Below are 19,596 nucleotides of genomic sequence, written 5' to 3' on the forward strand. Positions count from 1 at the left end.
TTCACGTCTGCTCTTTATTCAGAGGCCACCTCGCCTATTGCAGGAGCTAGGTGATGGACCATTAGTTGTCAAAGTCCAGGCTTTATTTAGGGTTTCCCAAGGATCAACCTCTTTTTTTTTTTTTTTAAAGAATTGAGAAATCTATTGTAGAAAGCATTGTATCTGTTATGTGTATAGTTAAGACCTATTAATCAGTGGGGTCCCCATTTCTTATTCCTTCCAATATCACCAAGTGAGAGATTTTATCTTTAGAAGGGCCAAAGGGGATTTGAGTTTTAGTGAGATGCCTTTGGAAAGTGCAATGGTGAGTGGCGGGGGGGGGGGGGGGGGGGGGGGGGGGTAGTTTCTAGGTTGTATAGAGTCCTATCTTCTAAAAAACTGGTTCAGTTTTATCTGTTGAAGTGGGAGCAGGCTATGGGAGTGTCCTATGAGTTTGCACAATGGGAAAAAATCTTTAAACTATTACTTAAGGTTTCTGTCTCCAGTGCTGTAATGGAAAATGGGTACAAGATCTTATATAATTGGTACTATACTCCCCAGCGTCTGCATAAAATGTTTCCCTCTGTTAGCTCTATGCTGGCGGCAGTGTGGTTCCGAAGGTGATATCTATCATATTTGGTGGACATGTCCTAAGGATCAGGCATATTGGGCAAATATTTTGAGGCTACTACTACTATAAATCATTTCTGTAGTAGTAGTAGTAGCAGCCTTACTAAGCTTTACTGTCCTCTGAAGGTGGAACAATGTTTACTACATGTAAAGCCAAGTGGAGTACAACCACATATTAATCATCTGATTACTTTTGTCTTTGTGGCTAGCAAATTGGTGCTGGCTGCATCCTGGAAGCAGAGTGCATTGCCAAGTCTTTCTGCGGTGATGCGGAGATTGGACTCTCTACATTTGATGTCTAAATTGATAGCCATGCAAACTGGTCATTTGGTAACCTATCATAAGGTGTGGGACAATTATGTGAAGTGGTTTTCCTGTCCGGACTCCTCCCTCCTTCTTGCGTGAGAAGTGTAGGGAGAATGGGAAGAGATCTTTTCCGGGGGAAGGGGGGGGGATGGGTTGTGGGTTTGGGTGAGGGGATTGTACGAGATAATTCTAGCTATAGGCAGATTGTCCATTAAGTTCCTATGCTAATGTGTCTCTATATATATATATATATATATATATATATATATATATATATGTATGTTTAAACTGTTTTATTAACGATTCTCACAATACAAAGTAGTGTAGAATATGCATATAGCATTGCTTGATATACAAAACAGCATTCTTACAACATATTCAACTTCGCCAAACACTTTTCGTCCCCATTTTTCTCCCCCCTCCCCTCTTAACGATTCCTTGGCCCATGCTAACATTAGGTTTTAAATGACTCTTGTTCCTAATATCATACACTTGAATACTTCATTAGGTAAAATAGTGCTTATCACAAAATATCAGAAAACTAAACATCAAAGCTCTAGAGCACTGCCAAGCTTTAGCCATATACATCTCACTCAACCCCTCCAACCCCCCACCCAATACCTCCCCCCCTTGCAAGCAGAATTCCACTCTAGACTAAATTTACTACTCCAGGCTACCCATACTCTCCATTATTCCACTATTTATCAGGCATTAACAAGCAGACTACGTCCCCTTGGACTGAGCATTTGCAGGTATGGTGTCCAAATCTGCAGAAAGCGCACTCTACGTTTAGGCGATTGTTTTGAATCCCTAGCCTCCCAAGAGGCCAGGAGATGCACCTGATTGCGCCAATGCCAGTAAGCTGGCCCTTCCGATGAGACCCAGTATTGCATAATGCATTTCCACGCTACCAAGCTCAGCTTCCTGCATAACATTATAGCGGGGGCGCCTAATGGGGCAAACGCTCTTGGTTGATCCAACAGAAACTGCCGCTCCGTTCCTTGAACTCTGTTCCCCAATCGAATCAAAAACCCTCTTACCCTCTGCCAAAACATGCGCACCTTGGGGCATTGCCATAATGCATGATATAACGAGCTGGGACCCCCTCCGCATTTAGAACACCCCGAGTTGTCCGGCCCCAACATATGAGCCAGTTGTGTTCTAGACATATACCCCCGCAGGACCACTCTATAACCACACTCCCTCAGCCTCTCAATTGTTACCAACGCCCGTATGCCCTTCAAGGTAGCTGACACATCCATGTTGCCAGGGAGGTCCCCAGATCTTGTTCCCATTTTCGCTTAAGGTCAACATATTGCCTCTGGGACCTACACCTAGCCAGTGCCCCATACAATGCTGATACAGATTGTTTCTCTATCTGCAACTCCTCAAAGAAAACCCTTAGCAGCTCCCCCATCCGCCCTCTCAGGGGTACTTGGCTCAGGGATTTCACATAGTGTCGGAACTGTGCATAGGCAAATCTATTGCCCCAAGCTGATCCCACTTTATCTTGAAGAGCGTCAAATGTTATCATTTCCCCATTGTCCAATAATAGGTGTTCCAATCTTGTGATGCCCAGCCCTTGCCATCTGCCAAATATCGGGTTATCTATCCCTGCTTCAAAAACAGGATTGCCTACGATTGGGATTTGATCTGTAACGTGTGGTTGGCCCCCCATTTGCCGCATCCACCACTGCCACGCCTCCCGAAGGGGCTGTAGTATTATACTTTTTTTAAATTTAGAAGGGAGCTGACTACGAGGTAAATGGAGTAATGCTAATATATCATAGGGAGCAAAAAAAGCTTCCTCCAAGCCCATAGGTGTGTAATACTGCGTGGCATTCACCACATCTCCTAAGTGGCGCAGCAAACACGCCTGATTATATAGGAACACATCCGGGATACCCATTCCCCCCTGTCTCCAGCTCCCTATTAACAGGTTTTGGCTAACTTTAGGCTTTTTGCCTGCCCAACAAAATCTACTAAAAAGGCGCATCATCCGCTTCAAATCAGACCGCGATAGGCGTATGGGTAAAGTTTGAAGAACGTACAACCAGCGCGGAAACAACACCATTTGTACTACATGTATCCGTCCCATTAATGACAGTGGCAGACTCATCCAAGAGTCCAATTTAGTTTTAGTATATTCCAGTAAGATTTTAACATTCAACTGATATAAATCTAATGTATTCATTGTGAGTCTGATTCCTAAATATTTAAAAGACTCTCTGGCCCATCTCAACGGAAATTCAGGAACCCAGTCCCTCTGGTTCACCTCTGGCGAAGCCAGCGCTTCTGACTTGTCTAGATTAATACGGAAACCTGAGTAGTCGCCATATTCACGAAAGGTTTCCAATAACGTGTCTAAGGATTCCCTTGGGTTTGTGAGATGTACCAAAATGTCATCCGCAAATGCTGCAATCTTAAACATGTGGGTCCCTAAGCCAACTCCCCGGATCAAAGGGTTTGCCATGATATCTCTGATAAGGGGATCTAAAACCAAAACAAAGAGAAGAGGGGACAATGGGCACCCCTGCCGCGTGCCCCTCCTAATACAGAAACTTTCCGATTCTATCCCGTTTACTCTCAGAGTGGCACATGGGTTGGCATATAAAGCATGAATTGCCTCAACAAATCTCCCTGAAAATCCATAATGTTCCAGCGTATCAAAAAGAAACTTCCAGTGAACCTTATCAAAGGCCTTTTCCGCATCAAAGCTGATCAGCAATGATGCTACCTTCGCCTGCGAGCTGTGTTCTAGTGATGTCAATATTGCTCTCAAGTTTTTACTCACTGCTCTACCTCCCACAAATCCCACTTGACTTTCATGAATCAACCTTGGGAGCAGCCTCGCCAGTATTAGCCAAGATTTTTGCCAACAACTTGGTATCATAATTTAACAGGGAGATAGGCCGGTACGATGTCGGCTCTAGAGGGTCCCTCCCCGGTTTCAACAAAACTATTATTTGAGCCCTATTCAAGTCTGGGGGTAACCTCTGTCTCTCTATCAGTTGGTTCAAAAATCTAGTAATTGCAGGTATAACTCCTCCTTCCATTAATTTATAGAATTCTCCCCTTAAACCATCAGGTCCCGGGGCTTTCAGTCGCGGGCTGCAGGCAATAACTAGACTGACTTCATCCTCAGTAATTAATTGATTGAGACTGTCCAACTCTTGTATTGTAAGCTTTGGTAAAGCCAGATTTTCTAAATACATCTGATTTAACAGACCGTCTTCCTCTGGGGAAGCGTACAGCCCTTGATAAAAGGCCCGAAAAGTTTCACATATTGCTTTGTCTGATGTGTGGAGCCCTCCCCCCCCTTTGCCTCAGTGCCAAAATGTTCTTAGTCCCTCCCCGGGGGTTAATTATTTTTGACATCAACTTGCCTGTTTTATTACCATGTTTATAAAGCATATATCTATAGTAGAGCTGTGACTTGTGTGCCCTTTCTTGCAAAAGTACATTTAAGGCGGTTTGAAGCTCTAACACTTGTTGTTTATCACCTATCGCGTGTGTCTCCCCATATCTCTTCCGTGTCTTACAAAGTTGGTTACTTAAACGCAAGATCTTTCTATCTCGTGTCTTCCTCACAAAGTACGTGTGACTTATCACTTCGCCTCTAAGAACCGCCTTAGCCGCTTCCCAAAACAAAACTGGGTCTTCTATGTGTTCTTGATTATGAGTGCTATATTCCGCCCAGCGAGCTTGTAATCTGCCTTTAAGCATTGGATCTGAGCTAAACTCCAGGGGAAATTGCCATTTATATTCCTGTGGGGTTGTACCGCTTGGTATCCATTCTATCTTAACCCAGGCATGGTCCGACACCATGTACGGTCCTATCTCCGCTGTTGTCACTTCCCCAAACATCTGACGTGATGTCAGAATATAATCAATTCTCGACTGAATGGAGTGGGCCCGCGACAGGTGTGTATAGTCTTTCTCACCTGGGTGCAGCACCCGCCACACATCAACCAGGCCCAACATCTGGCTCAATTGTAAGAGGCCTCTATTATTATAACATGAAGAGGCCGTCTCCGGGGCTGATCTGTCCAGAGAGGGGTCCCAAGCTGCATTTAAATCACCCCCCAGCACTATAGCTGCGTGCGGTTGCCTAAGCAAAAAATTTATCAAAGTTTGATAAAACTTCCGATCGTATCTATTTGGAGCATAAACATTACAGATTAGCAGTTTCTGTCTCCCAACTACCACTTCCAATATAACATAGCGGCCTTCAGTATCAATCAGAAGTGGATTAATTACAGAGGCTATGCCTTTTCTAATTAGTATCGCTACTCCTCCCTTTTTACCTTGTGCATTTGCTGCTATACAATCCCCAACCCACCAGGTGCTGAGCTTGGCATGTTCAATCTGGTTCAGATGCGTCTCCTGCAAGAGTGCTATGTCTGCCTTCTGCCTATTTAATTGTTGTAAAATCTTAGAACGTTTGATTGGCGAATTAACTCCGCCTACATTCCACGTTAGTATTCTTACTATTCTTGGATTTGAAAGTGTGTGCCTATATCCATAGATGTCCACTGTTGTAATCGAGGGGGACATCCCAGCCTCTGCCCCCCCCCCCCACTTGCACCTCCACTATGTCAGCTTCATTGTTATGTTCTACATCCTTTCTAGTTAAGACTTGTGCCCTGCTTGCATCCCTCTTCCCTCCCCCCACCCCCTCCCCCCCCCCCCCCCCAAATCCTGTATCCCTTATTCTCAGGTCCACCAATTATGACCTCGACTTCCTTACGTCTCTCCCTCCCCCCTCCGCATTATACAATGTTACATTAAACATAACTTTCATTGTCAAGCTGATCAGACACTTACAGGGTCTCACCCCTCTTACCAGGGGTTCAAACCGGTTCACCCACTGGCCATGTCTGCCATATAGTGTCTTAATCAACAGCAAAAGATAAAAAAAAAAAAAAAAAGCTCAACACTCAAGTCTAACTCACAAACCATAGAACCTTAACTTTCCAACTGCAGCCATCTTGCCAAGCCTTCTGCTACTATAAGTGGTCCATCTTTGTTCTTGGCTGGGAGATTACTGTATTGTCATATATTGACCAGTCAGGTCTCTGCTGACCTCTCCGTATAACATTACTCAGTGTTCTCAGAGTGTTCTCTTTTCTATGCTCTTCAACTTGCATCTGAAGATATTGTTCCCAGCTGTTGTAGAAATTCTTTAGCCGCCCCTGCCGTCTCATATGTCTTAGTAATACCGTTATGCGTGACCCGCAGTTTGGCAGGGTATTGTAGTGCAAATCTTATTTTCTTTTGGAATAGCGTTGAGCAAACCTCCAAAAACTGTCTCCTCCGTGTTGCTACCCCTGCTGAATAATCTTGGAAACATCTTACTGGGATTCCATCATACTCCAATGCTTTTCCAGCTCTCAGCAGCTTCATCACTTCTTGTTTTTGCGCATAGTTCAAAAATCTTAGAATTACCACTCTTGGTTTATTGGTGCCAGTCATTTTCATCCCGATGCGGTGAGCCCGTTCTATCTGTATTGGCCCCGAGGCTTCTGGGAACTGTAGTTCACTGGCAAACCAGCGTGCCAAAAAAACCTCCAAGCCCCGTTCGGGTAACGCTTCTGGCAGGCCCACCACTCGGATATTATTTCTCCTGGACCTATTTTCTAAGTCCTCAATCTTTTCCTCCATCGCCTGCAGCTTTTTTTGAGTTATATCTTGTATTGTCTCCACCTCCGTTACTCTATCCTCAATTTCACTCACACGTGCTTGAAAGCCTGCACAATCCCGAGAAAGATCCGTGAGCTGTTCTTTTACCTTTTCCAGGTTAGTATTTATGGGGGAGAGCCGGCGATCCAACATATCTTCTAACACTGAGGACATTTCTGAAGTTATTTCGGCGATCCAGGCCGATGACACTGTCGGGCCCGGCGGGCTTGCGGGCGGCGGCATCTTGTCTTTTGCTCCTCTACCACGGAGCTTATCTTTATGTATATTTTTCGCTGCCATCACGCCGCCAATTAATTTAAAATGTACGTTGCCGGCCTTTCTAGCGTTTCAGGCTGCGGCGAATTTCGTTTTTAGATCGCGGTTTGTGAGCTGGTCGTGCGGAGGGGGGATTGAAGCCGGAGAGATCTTTTTTCTTCAACCCCTCGCGGTCATGACGTCACCGGAAGCCCCATATATATATATATATATATATATATATATACACAAGTATGATTTTATTATGCAGGCAAACAATACACTGCCAAAATACAAAATAGCAAGCAGCACAGTATTAGCCGCCAAGTTTATACAAAGTTGATTATTTTCAGTGGAAAATAAATCTGTTGGCTGCCTGCTATGTGAATATTCCATCACTGTTTAATTATTGCTACCAAGTATTACATATTTAGGGCATATGCCTTAAACATTGTTTATATTTGTTTACCTTGACCTTACATGGACATAGTATTGCTTATTAAACTCGAAGGTAAAACCAAAGTGTGATTAAACAATTTGGTATAAACTGTGTGGTTTATGACTTGTTATGAAACACTTTGAGTCCTACTGATCTGTACATCTGTTGTGTTATTTTGGGGGGTGGAAACAGTCAGGTGGGTTTATAGGGAGGGAGGGGAAGGGTTCTTGGGGTAAAAGTAAAAGTTTTTATTGTGCCATGTTAGATGGTTTATTGTTTTTTTTTTTTTTTTTTTTCTTGTTCTGTATGAAGCTTATCAACCAACATGTTTTGCTTTTAATAAAGATGATTAAAACATAAAAATAAAAAAAAAATAACTATTAATCAGTGGATGAAAGTGAACCACTTAATGTTAAATATGTCCAAAGCGTAGGTGTTCTTATCTGGTTGTCTTGTCATGGATGTTCTAAAGTCGTCTTTTTATTTATTTATTTACTTTTTATTTTAAATTGATGGCATTGAAATTGCAATAATCAATAAGATTCAAATGCTAGGTGTAATCCTGCATTCAGCTTTGACGATGAGAGACCAAGGAAAAATGACTAATTGATTGAATAATCCTAAAGTTAGTCTAATTATTCTAAGTATTATTGTACCACACTTTAGTTATTGCAGTAGCCTACTTCTTGGGTTATCTATGAAAAACTTTGAAGTTTTTATAAGTACTACAAAATGCCACGGCATGTGTATTAAGTGACATTGAAATTTGACTATATTTCCTCATCTTTGATGCATTTATATTGGTTACCAGTTGAATATAGAATCCAATACAAGGTTCTATTGTTGGTTTTCAAAGTTTTGACTAATGTACCAGTGGTAATTTTCCTTAAGTCTGTACCTACATCAACCATCTAGGACAGGTCTTTGAAGTCCACTTCATCAAATTTATTTGACGTCCCTTGTTTTCATTTAGTTCAGTTAGAATACAGAACATCGATGTTTTTTATTTTGCTGGACCAAAGCTCTGGAATACACTACCTTTCTCTTCAAGATCTATGAGGATCTTAAGCATCCTTGGGGATTGGTTGGAAGGGGGAACTGATAAAGGGGGGGATGGGGAGGGGGGTAATTCAATAGCTACATACTCTTTTAAGGGGGGGGGGGAAATCATGAAGTTTAATGCAAAGTAAATCTGGATGACTTCAGAAAAGCAATGTGCGAGACTCTGGTGCTTTGTTTGGCATTATACTTTTGTACATGTACACTGTAGACCTGATTTCTGAGTTCACAGAAGAGAGCCCAGTGTATGAATGCTTAGCCTGTAGGTAGAAGGCTGATCAGGATATTCCTTTGGAGCTGTAATCTGCTCATCCTAGAGAAAGGAGAAGACTCTAAAGCCTGTCCGGCCCTTTGGGAGAGTGAAGTGATAGCCGTACACAGAGGGAAGAGAGGTACTTAGAAAGTAAAGGTATTTAGGCAGTTCTTTTCAGGGTTGAGCAAGCTATCTGAGAAGGGGAAGATTGTAAAAAAAAAAAAAAAAGTCTGGCCTTGGGGAAGGAAGAGCCGACTACCTGAAGACAAGAAAGACCCCTTTCTAAGTACAGTAGGGTCTCGCTTATCTGACAGACCTCTGCTGACTTCACCATGTTGTCATTGAGATGCACACGGCTTTTTTTCCCCCTCTTTTCAGCATCACGTTCAGCCGAAAGGAGCACTTATTTTATTGTAATCTGCTTAGAACTTATATTGTCTTTAACAGAATATAAATTAAAATGTTTGATCTGTTTGCAGAGAAAGCAGAATCTCAGTAGAAAAGTCAAAGGCATTGCTTGGTAAAATCCTTGGGCACATTGTTTTATACACTTGTATGTTCTTTTACATTTACAACATGTTTATTATTCTTACTTTTATACAGTAAAACCTCGGTTTTCGTTGACTTCGGTTATCGTCGTTTTCATCTGTCGCCTCGGATTTCGTCTTCAGCTGGCAGGGACATTTCATGCCCACCAAACCCTCCCACCTCCTGCCCCTCCGATCAAAGGTTTATCAAGAGCAGACCAAGCATAAGGAAAATGAAATAGGCGCCTACCTGAAGGAGGAGCTGGAGGGTTTCTCCAAAAAAGGAAGCCCCATCGTTCCCGGTGGGAGAGGGAAGTGAGACTGAGGGTCCCGACTGCTCACACAGTACAGCTGCCAGAGTTTCACTGCAGCCAAGAAGAGCAATAACGGAAGCACAAACGTACAAAGAGTGCTGGCAAACAAGGTGTACAACCCCATAACTCTTTATACCACTCACCAAGCCAGTGCTGACTCTGAGCCCCTCCCATCAGAACGACGCTGGCTAAAATCTCAACTGTTCAGTCAATTAAAAAACAAAAAAAATCCAGTGTTTTCTGTTTACAACTGCAATCCAGAAAAGTATTTTGTTTCATGTTTTAGTGTGTCTTTCCCCGATGATCCATTTTCACAAATACCGGTGTGATTCCAAGAATCTTAAATTGTAAGGTGTCCCGAGTTTATATAGCTGTACTGTACTTTCTTATTGCCTCGTTTTTCGTTGGTTTTGGATTTCGCTGATTGTTTTCGGCTGGATTACCGACGAAAACCGAGGTATCACTGTATCTGTTTGGCTTTTCTACTGATACCCTGCTTGCTTTGAAATGGCAAGGCAAAAGAGAAAAAAAGTTGTATTGTCTATAGAGCAGAAACTTGAAGCTATAAAAAGAATAGACGAGTGAATCCATCCAAAAAAAATTGTAAGTGAACTTGGAGCGGGAACAGTTGTTGACTGGAAAAGGCAATGAAGTAAGCTGGAGAAATAGGGCTCCAGTTGTGCTTCTAATTATGCATTAAACATTAGAAAAACTATGAAAAAATGTGAAGGTGAATGTAGCTTTGTTACTATAGTTCACACAGGAAAGAGACAAGGGTATGCCAATATCGGGCTCTGTATTGCAAGAGAAAGCTCTGTTTTTTCCGAAAGGAATTTAATGAAATTGACGTTTTTTTTTTGTGGGGTTTTTTTTTCCACTGCTATTATGGGTTGGCATGACCAATGGAAAAAAAGATATGGAATAAGCTCAGTATTACTGGACAAAAACTGTCAGGTTCTGAGGAATTTATTGGATTCAAAACAAAATTTATTCGTCTTATTAAAAAAGGAGTATCAAGGGGCCAGATATAAAATTGTGATGAAACTAGGTTAAATTTTAAAATGTTGCCAACAAGAGCTCTTGCATCACGACTCGAAGTTGCATTCCATCTCATCCTGAGCTGGACGAACTGAGAAATGTTGAAATTAGAGTGATTGATTTTTCTTCCTCCCAATGTCACATTATTGTGTCAGCTGATGGACCAGGGTGTACTTAAAACATTCATAAAAAAATATTGCCTTAAGCTTCTAACAATGCTTGTTTGTGTTTTGGACCGATGGAAAAGGAATGTTTGAAATACTGAAGAAAGTGATCATTACTGGACTGCTCAATCATGGGATAAAATTGCAGCACAAACTCTAGCAAGGTCATGGAGAAAGTTACTTAATGAAAACAGACAAGGAGTTGACACCAAATACAAAGCTGCTGGAGAAGATAATCTTCTTTCTTTGTTACAAGAAATAATGGACTCTGAGAATGCTTGTGAACATGACATAAAGGAATGGATGTAGAAAGATGAGCAAGAAGAACTGACAGTGATGTGATTGCTATAGTGAATGGGAGTGGTGTGCTCCAGTGAATGGGAGTGGCGATGATGAAGCCATCTGTGTCGATCACGCACATGGGCTACATGCACATTTTCTACCTGTTTGGACCTTAAAGCTTCCAAACAGGTAGAAAAAGTGACAGACAAAACCAGAAGGATGCTAGGGTGCATAAAGAGAGGCATGACCAGCAGGAAAAAGGAGGTGATAGTGCCCTTGTATAAGTCTCTAGTGAGGCCCAATTTGGAGTACTGGAGACAGCACCTACGGAAAGATATAAACAGGATGGAGTCAGTCCAGAGGGCGGCTACAAAATTCGTAAGCGGTCTTGAATGCAAAATTATAGGGACAGGCTTATGAACCTCAACATGTATACGCTGGAAGAGGGGAGGTAGAGAGGAGACATGATAGAGACGTTTAAATATCTCAAGGGCATTTATGTACAGGAAGAGAGCCTTTTTCAAATGAAGGAGAGCTCTGGAATGAGGGGGCATATGACAAAGTTAAGAGGGAATAGGCTTAGGAGTAATCTAAGGAAGTACTATTTCACAGAAAGGGTGGTGGAGGCATGGAATGGCCTCCCGGTGAAGGTTGTGGAGTCGAGGACTGTTCCAGAATTTAAAAAGGCATGGAAGATAAGCATGTGGGATCGCTTAGGAACAGGAAGAATTAGGGGTTACAGAGGATGGGCAGACTGGATGGGTCATATGGCCTTTATCTGCCGTCATGTTTTTTTTTTTTTTTTAAAGTATCTTTATTATGTCATTGGTGCATTTACAGACCATAACAAGTTAACAGCTCCACTGCCCCACACTATTTTCCCAGATACAGTCAGCAAGAATATCTGTAATTACATCTGCCTCCAATGGTCATTAACATGTTTACAGCAAGTTACTGAAAACACCCATGACTTTATTTGTAACAGAATGCACACTTCCCCCCCCCCCCCCCCCCCCCCCCCCGTCCACTGTCAGTAATATTACAATCCCTTCTCCGCTGGATTTCCATACAGAGGCTACCTCCTTCTCCAGTACACTCACCAGAACAGTGAATACTGTTTTACCCTTCATTTGCAGCAGGCGAAGGGTCTGGCAGCAACACCTCATCATATGGAACTCTGCCCCACATTTCTTTGTATTTATTTTTGTTACATTTGTACCCCGTGCTTTCCCACTCATGGCAGGCTCAATGCGGCTTACATGGGGCAATGGAGGGTTAAGTGACTTGCCCAGAGTCACAAGGAGCTGCCTGTGCCTGAAGTGGGAATCGAACTCAGTTTCTCAGTTCCCCAGGACCAAAGTCCACCACCCTAACCACTAGGCCACTCCTCCTTGTATTGTCTCATTCTAACAGATGTATTAAGCTTTAGTGTCTCCAACACCCAGCTGGCCATTTCCCTCATCAAGCTCAACCACATTTTTAACTGAGGTGGCGACTGATCCACCCATGACATCAGAATGCACTTTTTAACCAGAATGGTGGCTACTAATATGAACTTGCACTGGGCCTCATTCAACCCCTGCTCTCTCAAGCTGGCCGAACTGCCCAGAAAAGTCACCAAGTATGTCCATTCAAACTCACTTTGCACTATATTTTTCTATCTGTTTGAGAGGTCCCCTCCAGAGCTCTGCCAACTTTGGGCATTCCATAAACTAATGTAGCAGAGTACACACATGCGCCCCACATTTCACACACAGATCATCAGACCATAGCCCCATTACTTCCCCCTTGGCTTTGGAGATATGTACCCTGTGCAGAACACGGAACTGGATATCCTGCAGTGCCGCGTTCAGTGTAATACTACTAAGTTCCCCGAATACCCTCCCCAGGTCCTCCACTGACACTATATCCCCGATGTCAGTACTCCATGTGTTCGCTAACTGTTGTAGATGCTGAGCCTTCCTATTGTCTCGAATTAACTGATGCCACTGAGACAGCTTATTTAAGGTGTATGGCAGTTGCAAGAACACAAAGTCCAGCTACCCAAAAACCACATGGTACCCCTTCTTCCGCTCAAGAGACAGCACATAGTCTTGAGCTTGTAAAAATGCAAAGAATTGGGAACCTGGGATATTCTATGCGCGCCTGATCGGTTCAAATGCTGGAAATGTTTGCCCTCCCACTCGAAGTAGGTCTCCTATGTACCTGCACCCCTTCAATCGCCACTCACGAAAGACTGATGCTCCCAATCCCGCCGGGAAAGCCATGTTGCCTGTCAAGGTCACGAATGGGTCATCCCCCCTCCTCTTCCCAACTCTCTTCACCACTTCCAAGCCCGTCGCATTGCTAGCAGATATGGATTCCTCCTAACCTACCAATACTTGCCGAATCCATGAACACAAACGGATTCATCGGAGAGCACCAGCTCCTCCAAAAATCAGCTGGTGCGAAACACTCCGCTTCCATGTGCAGTTCATGAAGCCAGTGCATTAATGCTGCCACATTATATGGCCTAACATCCGGTAACCGGAGTCCCCCCTTCACTTTGTCCAGCGCCAATTTGGCAAACGATATTCGAGGCCGCTTCGCGTGCCATATTAATGACATAACAGTGCTGCGGTATTGGTTTTCCTCTTTTTTATGGATCCACAGCGGCACCATCTGAAGCGGATACAGTACTTTGGGGAGTAGTACCCTTTTCGTTAAGGCCACTCGCGCCATAAAACTGGCAGATCTTTCCATTTCCCACATAGCTTCTTGATGTCATCTAACCTATCAATCGCATTTTTCTGGTACACCCATGATACGTTCACACTCAGATATACTCCCAAGTATTTAATCCCCTCTGTAGCCCACATCAGTGGAAAATCCGCAGCCCGTGCGCATATGCAAGGATTACTGATTGGCAGAGCCTCAGATTTTCCAAAATTGCTGCTGAAACCTGCAAACGCTCCAATCTCCTTAATGATCTCCATTACGTGAAATATATCTACCGAAGCCTTATCAATAAATAACAACATAACATATCAGTGAACAAGTTTATGCGATATTCCTTTCCTCCCACTCGCACACCTGTCAAACTGGGCTCTTGTCTGATTTTAGCCGCAAGCGGTTCAAGGGTAAGAATAAACAAGATAGGCGACAACGGACACCCTTGTCTAGTGCTTCCCCCCAGCTGCACTATCAGTGTCAACATATCATTGATAATAATTTGAGCAGTGGGGTTGCTATATAGAACCCGAACCCAGTCTAAGAATTCACCCACAATCCCATATTTCTGAAGGACCCAGAACAAATAGTCCCAAATTACTTTGTCGAATGCTTTTTCGGCATCTAAGCTGGCCAGGATCTTATCACCAGCCTCCTTGCTTCCCTCCAGAAGCATTTGACTAACTTTCAGGATATTGGCAGAAGCATACCGTCCCTTCACAAAACCCACCTGGTGCTATGAACCAGATGTGGCACCACCTCACCCAGTCGAGCCTCCAATACTGCCGCCATTATCTTAATGTCTTGATTCAACAATGATATAGGGCGGTAAGAGCCCACCATCTCCGCATCCTTACCCGGCTTAGGCAATACTGTGATGTATACATGATTCAAAATAGTGCCCATGGTCTGCGAAGCACGCACATCCGCACATATGACCACAAACGGAAGAATGATCTCGTTCTGCGAAATCTTATAGAACTCCGTCCCCAGCCCATCTGGCCCAGGAGCTTTGACTAACTTTAGCTGTTTTATAACTTGCTGCACTTCCTTCCCCTGAATCGGGCCATTCAAACCTGCCACCTGATCTGCCGTTAAGGTGGGCAACCGGAGCCATTCAAAGAACTTCTCACAACTTTGTTCTGAAAAGGAGCCCTTCGCGTACAAAGCAGAGTAAAGATTAACAAACTTTTGCTGTATCTTCTCTCGCCCCGATTGAGCTGTACCTTGTTCATTCTTTATTTTGCTAATGTAACTCTTTCCAGACCGTTGCCTGACCAATGATGCTGCTCCCCAGTATCTCTCCACACTCGTCCTTCCCTACACCCCTTCCCGTGCACTCTGCTCCATGGATAAATCCTTCTTATCTGTTCCCTTCTCCACTACTGCCAACTCCAGACTTCGCGCCTTCTGTCTCGCTGCACCCTACGCCTGGAATAAACTTCCTGAGCCCCTACGTCTTGCTCCATCCTTGGTCACCTTTAAATCTAGACTGAAAGCCCACCTCTTTAACATTGCTTTTGACTCGTAACCACTCGCCTCCACCTACCCTCCTCTCTTCCTTCCCGATCACATTAATTGATTTGATTTGATTTGCTTACTTTATTTATTTTTTGTCTATTAGATTGTAAGGTCTTTGAGCAGGGACTGTCTTTCTTCTATGTTTGTGCAGCGCTGCGTATGCCTTGTAGCGCTATAGAAATGCTAAATAGTAGTAGTAGTAATAATTTGCCGGTTTTTTTTTTTTTTTTATTTTTTTTATTTTATTTATTTATAAGATTTTACATATATAATCAAGTACATACTTGTTTGAAAAGCAATATGTTACAGAATCAATAAAGAAGAAAATTAAATTACAAAAAAGAAAAAACTTAAACTTCTGCTCAAGTCCACAATTTGAAAACAAGGTGTTTTAGAAATGGAATATGTTTTAAGCGTATATTTTTTAAGATGAAACTAACAAAAATAACAGGCTAGTGTCAACAGCGTTTAAACTAAATCAACGGGTAGGTGGTAAGGTACCCCTATTTTGCCTTGAGATAAGAAATGTTGTTAGTTGAGCAGGATCAAAAAAAGTAAATTTATTTGACTGGTATCTTACCACACACTTACATGGATACCGCAAGAAAAATGTAGCACCCAGCTGCGTTACTGCTGGTTTCATTAATAGAAATAGTTTCCTACGTTTTTGTGTCTCTCTAGAGACATCAGGGAACATCTGAATTTTCTGACCAAGAAATGTTTTATGCTTATTTTTAAAAAACATAGACATCAACCATTGCTTGTCTGGTGCAAGCGCCACAGTCACTACTAACGTAGTGGGTATTATATCTTCAGTGTCTGTTGATTCTAATAATGCCGTTACATTCAGCGAGTGATCTTGTTCTTTTTTTTCCTCCAAGTTTTCTTTAGTTGGTAAGTAGTAAACATACGTAAAAGGGGGAATCAGCTCCTCTTTTATTCCAAGTATCTCCGTCAAATATTTTTTCCACATTTCCCTAGGGGGCTTAGTAATCTGTTTAGGAAAATTTAACAACCGTATATTGTTATTTCTAACGGTATTTTCAAGAAGTTCAGTTTTTCTCCTTAATGAGGACAAGTCCTTCATCATTGCTTCCTGGTGTGTTTGAAGTGTTTTCATATCTAAGTCATTTTTTACCTTTGACTTTTCCAATTCCCCTACTTTTATATCCAATTTTTTTATTTTTTCCTCATGATTTTTCATTTCCTGGTTTAACGTATTTATTTGAGGAATAAGTGACTTCCCTAAATCTGCTATCAAGGTCCACAAACAGTCCATAGTTACTTCAGCAGGCTTTATAGTTTGAAAGGAAAAAAGTGGTGGTATTACCTCTTCCTGTGAAGACAAATCCACGTTCAAACCAGCAACATTTCGTTCCGAAATCGCTGGTATGGTCGGTGTCTCAATCAAGGCATATTGCTCTCCAACCGGCAGTTGTTCCGCCTCCCGACTCTGATCGGTCTCACCACCGTCGGGGGAACGATTCAGAGTCGTCTCCGAAGGAGTGCTAAAGCCAAACGGCTGTGGGGGCGGTTCCCGCATGTCAGGGCTGAGCGTAAGCTCGAGTCCAGGAGACGCCGCTGTGCTTCCATCTGCACCAGCGTGTATCAGCGGACTTATTCCCGACAATCCTGGCGCTGTACGAGATGATGGCGCAGTCATCTGTAAGAAGGAGCGGATGTCTTGCAACGAAGATACCGTACGCTCTGGGGCCCGGGAAGCAGACTTGCCTCGTCGTTTCGGCATCTCTAAGGTAACACTGACGAACTGCAGGAGCACTGCCTGCTAGCGTGTTAGTTCAGCAGCCATCTTGTTTCTAATTTGCCGGTTTTATTTCCCCACCTGTGCATACGGTATTTGTAAAGTCTAATATCATATAACGCCCTGACCTCCAGTACAGCCTGCGCTTGCTTCCTGACCTCCATATACACTTTCCTCGCTTGCTTCCTGACCTCCATATACACTTTCCTGTGTGCCTCAGAAGGAGAAAGAACAAGATCTCTCCTTGCTCCCTGTCTCGCTGTTTGGTAAGAGCCACAGTGTACGCTATTATTTAACTGCGCACCACCGCTTTCGCTGCTTCCCAGAAGACTCTCGTTAACTGGCTGATCCTTATTTTCCACTATATAATCAGACCATGCTTGCTTAAGATACTTACAGAAGGCTTGGTCCTGGTAAAGAGCAGGGTTCATACGCCACCTATTTGTCCTGGACTTCTCACCCCACCTGAATTGGGCCCACACTAAAGCATGGTCCGAAATAACCGCTCGCTCTGTCAGTCTCACCAGGGATTGGCTCAAAAGCACATAATCAAGGCGCGCATGGACCTCATGTGGGTGTGAAAAAAATGTGTACTCCTTTTCCTCTAAGTGAAGAAGTCTTCAGATATCAATTACCCCCAATTCGTTGACCATGAAATTCACGCCCTTCCCCCTCATGATCCCTACCCGCTTTCTTTGGTGGTTTACAATCTATGAGTGGATCACTAGTGATATTGAAGTCTCCCCCCAAGATGAATGGATAGTCCTCAAAAGTAATAAACTTAGCAACCAATAAGGCGAAGAACTTGTGTGAGTATATGTTAAGCGCAGATAGGCTGCAAAGGGCCACCTTCTTTCCTTGCAAGAGTCCTGCTACTATCACAAATCGGCCCTCTGGATCTTGGTACATTTATTTATTTATTTATAACATAGTAACATAGTAGATGACGGCAGAAAAAGACCTGCACGGTCCATCCAGTCTGCCCAACAAGACAACTCATGTGTGCTATTTTTGTGTATACCCTACTTTGATTTGTACCTGTGCCCTTCAGGGCACAGACCGTATAAGTCTGCCCAGCACTAGCCCCGCCTCCCAACCACCGGCTCTGGCATAGACCGTATAAGTCTGCCCAGCACTATCCCCGCCTCCCACTACTGGCTCTGGCACAGACTGTATAAGTCTGCCCAGCGCTATCCCTGCCTCCCAACCTCCAGTCTCGCCTCCCACCACTGGCTCTGGCACAGACCGTATAAGTCTGCCCCGCACTATCCCCGCCTCCCAACCTCCAGCCCCGCCTCCCACTACCGGCTCTGCTATCCAATCTCGGTTAAGCTCCTGAGGATCCTTTCCTTCTGAACAGGATTCCTTTATGTTTATCCCACGCATGTTTGAATTCCGTTACCGTTTTCCTCTCCACCACCTCCCGCGGGAGGGCATTCCAAGCATCCACCACTCTCTCCGTGAAGAAATACTTCCTGACATTTTTCTTGAGTCTGCCCCCCTTCAATCTCATTTCATGTCCTCTCGTTCTACCGCCTTCGTATCTCCGGAAAAGGTTCGTTTGCGGATTAATACCTTTCAAATATTTGAACGTCTGTATCATATCACCCCTGTTTCTCCTTTCCTCCAGGGTATACATGTTCAGGTCAGCAAGTCTCTCCTCATACGTCTTGTTACGCAAATCCCATACCATTCTCGTAGCTTTTCTTTGCACCGCTTCGATTCTTTTTACATCCTTAGCAAGATACGGCCTCCAAAACTGAACACAATACTCTAGATGGGGCCTCACCAACGACTTATACAGAGGCATCAACACCCCCTTTCTTCTGCTGGTCACACCTCTCTCTATACAGCCCAACAACCTTCTAGATACAGCCACCGCCTTGTCACACTGTTTCGTCACCTTCAAATCCTCAGATACTATCACCCCAAGGTCCCTCTCCCCGTCTGAACCTATCAGACTCTCGCCACCTAACACATACGTCTCCCGTGGATTTCTATTCCCTAAGTGCATCACTTTGCATTTCTTCGCATTGAATTTTAATTGCCAAACCTTAAACCATTGTTCTAGCTTCTTCAAATCCTTTTTCATGTTTTCCACTCCCTCCGGGGTGTCCACTCTGTTACAGATCTTAGTATCATCCGCAAATAGGCAAACTTTACCTTCTAACCCTTCGGCAAGGTCACTCACAAATATATTGAACAGAATCGGCCCCAGCACCGATCCTTGAGGCACTCCACTACTCACCTTTCCCTCCTCCGAGCTAACTCCATTCACCACCACCCTCTGGCGTCTGTCCGTCAACCAGTTCCTAATCCAGTTCACCACTTTAGGTCCTATCTTCAGCCCATCCAGTTTATTTAAAAGCCTCCTGTGGGGAACCGTGTCAAAAGCTTTGCTGAAATCTAAGTAGATTACGTCCATAGCTCGTCCCTGATTCAATTCTCCTGTCACCCAATCAAAAAACTCAATGAGATTCGTTTGGCACGATTTCCCTTTGGTAAAACCATGTTGTCTCGGATCTTGCAACTTATTGGCTTCCAGGAAATCCACATTTGTTACATTTGTACCCCTCGCTTTCCCACTCATGGCAGGCTCAATGCGGCTCCTCCATTCCCTCAAATAGTTATACCATGCGCATATAAACCATAGCATTAACACCCCTGCAATTAACA

The 19,596-nt window shown here is 43.6% G+C and overlaps 1 protein-coding gene across 1 annotated transcript in view; it reads left to right on the forward strand.

Annotated features, from left to right (window-relative positions):
• The window catches only part of UBE2K (ubiquitin conjugating enzyme E2 K), a 235,377-nt gene that overhangs the window by 52,336 nt on the left and 163,445 nt on the right, over positions 1–19,596 (forward strand). The gene's annotated exons all lie outside the window — the stretch shown is intronic.

The sequence above is a fragment of the Microcaecilia unicolor genome, chromosome 2, assembly GCF_901765095.1.
Source record: "Microcaecilia unicolor chromosome 2, aMicUni1.1, whole genome shotgun sequence".
Classification (NCBI taxonomy): domain Eukaryota; kingdom Metazoa; phylum Chordata; class Amphibia; order Gymnophiona; family Siphonopidae; genus Microcaecilia; species Microcaecilia unicolor.